At 35.0% G+C, this 6,381-nt stretch overlaps 1 pseudogene; it reads left to right on the forward strand.

The window, feature by feature from the left end:
* LOC103600256 overlaps positions 1-1,104 on the forward strand; it is a 2,059-nt pseudogene extending 955 nt beyond the window's left edge.
* The last annotated feature ends 5,277 nt before the right edge of the window (positions 1,105-6,381 follow it).

Below are 6,381 nucleotides of genomic sequence, written 5' to 3' on the forward strand. Positions count from 1 at the left end.
AGCACCAAGGGTTGCGATCCCGTTGCCGGTCCCCGGTACGGGCGCGACACTGAGGGTTGCGATCCCATTACCGGTCAGTAAAAAAGACAAAAAGGAAAAAAAAGAAAAAGATTCCAGAACCAAGAGGTAGACCCCAAACGGTAAAGCAGCCCTGTTCTTCAGAGTGATATGGGTACTGAAGAAGACAAAAGTAAGAAAAAGGGGCAAGAGCATAAGCAATGCAAGAAGCAGCCAAAGAAGGGTGCAGAGGACCAGAGGAAAGGAAATAAGCCAAGAAAGAACCAGACAAAAAAGAGGAGAGAGAAGTCTAATCAAAAAGGAAAAATTTAGCTAAAATGGGTTCCATCAACCTCGATTCTGAAGAAGGAGATGAGCAAGAAGGTGAAAAGAAGAGAAAATGTGGAAAAAACTTTCAGACTTCTCCCAGAAGGAATATGCTGAAAGGCCAACATGAGAAAGAAGCAGCAGATCAAGAATGCCAGCAAGAGGAACCAATGCAAACTGAGCAGCAGAATAAAGATGAAGGAAAGAAGTCAGAAGTCAAGAAAGTGGAGAAGCAGCGAGAAACATCAGTGGATTCTTGACTTCCAAGGATACAAGCTGGAATGAAAAATTCACTGAAAATTGATCATCTTGATGTGAACAGATGCATTGAGGCCTTGGATGAACTTGCTGCAAGCTCAGAAACACACAGATATGATTGTAACCCTGAAAAAGATACGGGGTTCAAGGTTAGTCAAGTTATCATGGAAAAGTCTACAATGTTGTATAACAGGTTTAAGAATATGTTTTCGGTTGGTGAAGGAGATTCCGTGATCAAACACGTGCTGAATAAATCTTTTGCTGAACAAAGACAGCATGAGGAAGTGAATAAAGCCAAAGATCTAGGGAAGAAAGCACCAAACAAAAAGCTGGAAAAGGAACAAACAGGTTCAAAGACTCTAAGTGGAGGATCTAATGCCCAAGACTGTAGTCATCAGCCACAACATAATGAAGATGGCAATGAAAAGAGCAAGGACAACCACGAGGCCAGCACTAAAAAAAGCCACCCAGTGAAGAGGAGGGACTGAAATATCTCTGAAGGACTCTACAGTAGACAACTAGCATTGACACACCTGGAATAAGAATAATGTTGGAGAAGTTTGTAATGGGTTTCATTTGAAATATTTAGACTGCTTAAAGTTTTACATTTTTATAAGCATAGGTTTTGATGTTTAAAACTTGTTTTGAAGGAGAAAATCTCTTCATCTTTGTTTAAAGTAACTAAACATTATTGCTAATTGTATTTGTGCAGTATTAACAGCTACTTTATACAGTAAATGTGGGTGAGAATCCCATTTAGAAAATGTTCAACTGCTTTTCCAGACATGGTTGTAGCATATTTTCAATTCGTGTGTATGTTAACATGTAATTGGTAGCAGCACAGAAAAGTTACATGTTAAAAGCTGCTACTTGTATAACCTTTCTTTTCCCAAATACTGTGGGTTTTGTTCATAGTTTTTACAAATCTTGGATTTACCAGACTGTCTTTTCACTGTTTGTGGGTTTTGCAGAAGTTGAGCATTTTTATGGTAGATGAAATGTTACTTCTATATAAGTACTCACTCCCTTCTTTTATCAAAAGTTCATTTTATTCTCTCAGTCTACTTTGTGCTACATTATCCTGCTTCTTTGTAACAGTGTGTGGTCCATATGACTTTCTATGACAACTAAAGAACCAACTGATGTTTAAAGAGGTACAAAATTCATGTAAACTTTTGAAGGTAATTTAGTTTTGTGGCACTTTAGTTTGGGTAGTTTAATTCAGTGGAGTCACATGACTTACCTGTTGAAAATAGATTGTGTGTGTGTAGTAATGAATATGGCTTTAGGGTTCAACTATCTAAGATCCTTTACAGGTACTAATAACTAAAACTCAAAAGTAAATAACTTTATTTTTGAGAAAAGTCTCAAGTTTCTAAGTTTTTTTTAAAAAGTCACACTTATTAAGGAAGTCATTTAGTAGTATTTTTTTAGTTGGAAAAAAATCAATCCATGATGCTTATGTGGTCAATATAAGTAAATGCTATATAAGGAAACCAATATATTTGAAAATATGGCTATTTTAGAAAGGAATTTTATTTTCATGTCTATATCATACATGTAATAGGACTGCAAAAAGTAGGAACATTAGTTGCTCCAAGGTAGTACTTTGACACTCTGTCTATTGATGTATATGGGCTAAATCAGGGTGAACCAATGTTAACCCAAAATTTAAGGTTATATTAACTATAAGACAATATATCTAAGTTAATTTGAACATTAGGTAAGTTGGTTTTCAGTAGGTAGAAGGATACTTCTCCTGTTTTGAAACTATATGAATATGAGAAAATGACATTACCAATGCTTGTGTGTGACATACATTGTATGTTTTGACTTCTTAGACAACTGTTTTCACCTATAGATAAGTTGAATTATTTCAGTAATTGGATTTTTTGCATTTGAGAGGTCTTACAATGGAACTAGGACCCGCTGTTTTGAGGAAACTCTGTTAGTACATATTATATATACCAGTCATTTTCTGGTTGGATCTTAATACAATTTTTTAACTTGGACACATTTATCCTAGTTAAGCCACAAGTGTCAACATTTTGATTAAAGAAATTTTCTATCAAAAAAAAAAAAAAGAAGTACTGAACATAAGGTATGACCCAGAAGTAAAATCCCAAAGCACTGAGATTCCCTCCATCCTAACAGGATTAAAATGCGGATTTAAATATCATTATTTCAGTGCCCTCAGGGTTTTCATGCTGCTTAATAACACTACATATATTTTAAAATAAATTCAGCATCTTCCAGGAACATGATAAGCAGTCAGTATGGTGATAAGTCTGTGAGTCCTGAAATTGGAAGAGCTATTTTCGAGTCCTCAGGGTTTTCATGCTGCTTAATAACACTACATATATTTTAAAATAAATTCAGCATCTTCCAGGAACATAAGCAGTCAGTATGGTGATAAGTCTGTGAGTCCTGAAATTGGAAGAGCTATTTTCGAGTCCTAGTTCTGCCATGTTCCAGCTGCATTACTGTGGGTTAGCAATATTTCCTTCCACAACCTATTCCATCTGCTGGGTGTGGGTGGCTCTGGTTTTTATTGGATTAAGGGTGAAACCAGGCAGCATGGTTTGAAATTCTCTGTCGATGCCAAGGGAGAGGGTATTTCCTGGGCTTTCTTATCAGTTTTACCAGATGTACAGCAAAAGAGAAAAAGTGAGGAGTGAGGCTCCAAAGATGTCAGTGATTAAATATCAAAACAGGAATCAGATTCTTTATTGTAAAAAGCTATCTGGGCAATTCTTAGATATTTGGAAACCGAGCAACGTGCCTTTAAATAGTTCATGATATAACTAAATTTGTGTTATAATTCATTTGAGAAGAGAGAGCATGAGGTGAGGTGCTCTAAGTGAATTAAGTCTTAATCTAACATAAATGCAAATTATTAGATATCATCTAGAATTAATAAATCAGAATACATAATGTATAATTGCAGTATATTATAATACATATAACTATATATACATGCGTAATATAGTTATATCACATATATACATACACACATATGTATATAATGTAGAAATCTACACTTGTCGCCAGAAGATTTAGCTGAGAGAGTTACAGGTGATTTTGCTTGGCTAGTGGAACTGAGCACTTTAGGAATTTTAAATTTACTTTAACAGAGCCATATTTTTTTAGGTAAAAAGTGTGCCAAACTAAAAAAAAAAAAACAAATAATAAGCAAACAAACATTCCTTGCTTTGTCCTTCGCTGTGAGAATTTAAGAAATTAACTAACTCTTTGAGTCACATGTCTTTACTTCAGAAGGATGGGGTCGAACATAACATAATCTCCAAGATGTGACCCAGAACCAGGATCGCTACTGTTCCACACAAAAAAAGTTCTGATGTCAAGCTTGGAAAATTTAAGATTTAGCTAAATTAAACCAGTTGTTTTTAAATTAAGGATGTCTGCAAGTCACCGACGTAGTTCGCATTGTGAATCTCTCAAGAGAAGGAGGTTGTGAATTAGAACAATCCTAGATAAAAGGCCACCACAAGCCATTCTGAACCAAACCAAAGGAATATCTGCTGACAGTAATTGGATTTTTCTCAGAAAATGGTCCTGGGTCTGCTACAATATGCAAATAAATGAGCACTTAAGGTCCCAAAGTTTCTTCTACAAAGCATGGCCAGAGTGGCTGCAGGTGGAAAACATAAGATGTGCATGAAATAAACACCCGCTGTAGCTACAGTGAAACGTCAGGAAAAACAACTGCAGAAAGTGACCTTTGAAAATTACTACTTTCTGTTCCACCCTCGTAGCTATTTATAAAATTCATGGCTGAAATATGTATACTATGATATGGGTTTTTCTCATTCACAGGACTTCTTAGATCTGTTGCATAATGTCTTCTATTAATTTNCTGAGATTCCCTCCATCCTAACAGGATTAAAATGCGGATTTAAATATCATTATTTCAGTGCCCTCAGGGTTTTCATGCTGCTTAATAACACTACATATATTTTAAAATAAATTCAGCATCTTCCAGGAACATAAGCAGTCAGTATGGTGATAAGTCTGTGAGTCCTGAAATTGGAAGAGCTATTTTCGAGTCCTAGTTCTGCCATGTTCCAGCTGCATTACTGTGGGTTAGCAATATTTCCTTCCACAACCTATTCCATCTGCTGGGTGTGGGTGGCTCTGGTTTTTATTGGATTAAGGGTGAAACCAGGCAGCATGGTTTGAAATTCTCTGTCGATGCCAAGGGAGGGGGTATTTCCTGGGCTTTCTTATCAGTTTTACCAGATGTACAGCAAAAGAGAAAAAGTGAGGAGTGAGGCTCCAAAGATGTCAGTGATTAAATATCAAAACAGGAATCAGATTCTTTATTGTAAAAAGCTATCTGGGCAATTCTTAGATATTTGGAAACCGAGCAACGTGCCTTTAAATAGTTCATGATATAACTAAATTTGTGTTATAATTCATTTGAGAAGAGAGAGCATGAGGTGAGGTGCTCTAAGTGAATTAAGTCTTAATCTAACATAAATGCAAATTATTAGATATCATCTAGAATTAATAAATCAGAATACATAATGTATAATTGCAGTATATTATAATACATATAACTATATATACATGCGTAATATAGTTATATCACATATATACATACACACATATGTATATAATGTAGAAATCTACACTTGTCGCCAGAAGATTTAGCTGAGAGAGTTACAGGTGATTTTGCTTGGCTAGTGGAACTGAGCACTTTAGGAATTTTAAATTTACTTTAACAGAGCCATATTTTTTTAGGTAAAAAGTGTGCCAAACTAAAAAAAAAAAAACAAATAATAAGCAAACAAACATTCCTTGCTTTGTCCTTCGCTGTGAGAATTTAAGAAATTAACTAACTCTTTGAGTCACATGTCTTTACTTCAGAAGGATGGGGTCGAACGTAACATAATCTCCAAGAGATGACCCAGAACCAGGATCGCTACTGTTCCACACAAAAAAGGTTCTGATGTCAAGCTTGGAAAATTTAAGATTTAGCTAAATTAAACCAGTTGTTTTTAAATTAAGGATGTCTGCAAGTCACGGACGTAGTTCGCATTGTGAATCTCTCAAGAGAAGGAGGTTGTGAATTAGAACAATCCTAGATAAAAGGCCACCACAAGCCATTCTGAACCAAACCAAAGGAATATCTGCTGACAGTAATTGGATTTTTCTCAGAAAATGGTCCTGGGTCTGCTACAATATGCAAATAAATGAGCACTTAAGGTCCCAAAGTTTCTTCTACAAAGCATGGCCAGAGTGGCTGCAGGTGGAAAACATAAGATGTGCATGAAATAAACACCCGCTGTAGCTACAGTGAAACGTCAGGAAAAACAACTGCAGAAAGTGACCTTTGAAAATTACTACTTTCTGTTCCACCCTCGTAGCTATTTATAAAATTCATGGCTGAAATATGTATACTATGATATGGGTTTTTCTCATTCACAGGACTTCTTAGATCTGTTGCATAATGTCTTCTATTAATTTTGATAAATATCAGCAAATCATTTCTTCACATATTGCCTTTTTCTATTTTTTCTCTTTTTGCAACTCCAATTACAAAGTTTAGATATTTTCATCATATCATTTATAGGTGATCTCTTTTATATTTTTATTTTTTAAATTCTGACATGTTCTAGTTCATGAATTTCTTTATTTACATTTCATCTCCTGTTAAAACAATCCTTTGACATCTTAAGTAATGATATTGTAGTTTTTCAATTTTAATTTTTTGTTTTTAACAATAGTTTACAGATCTCTCCAAAATGCTCAAATTTTTTTTTTTTTCTATTATAC

Source organism: Galeopterus variegatus, unplaced genomic scaffold (assembly GCF_000696425.1).
Source record: "Galeopterus variegatus unplaced genomic scaffold, G_variegatus-3.0.2 Scaffold3278, whole genome shotgun sequence".
NCBI lineage: Eukaryota > Metazoa > Chordata > Mammalia > Dermoptera > Cynocephalidae > Galeopterus > Galeopterus variegatus.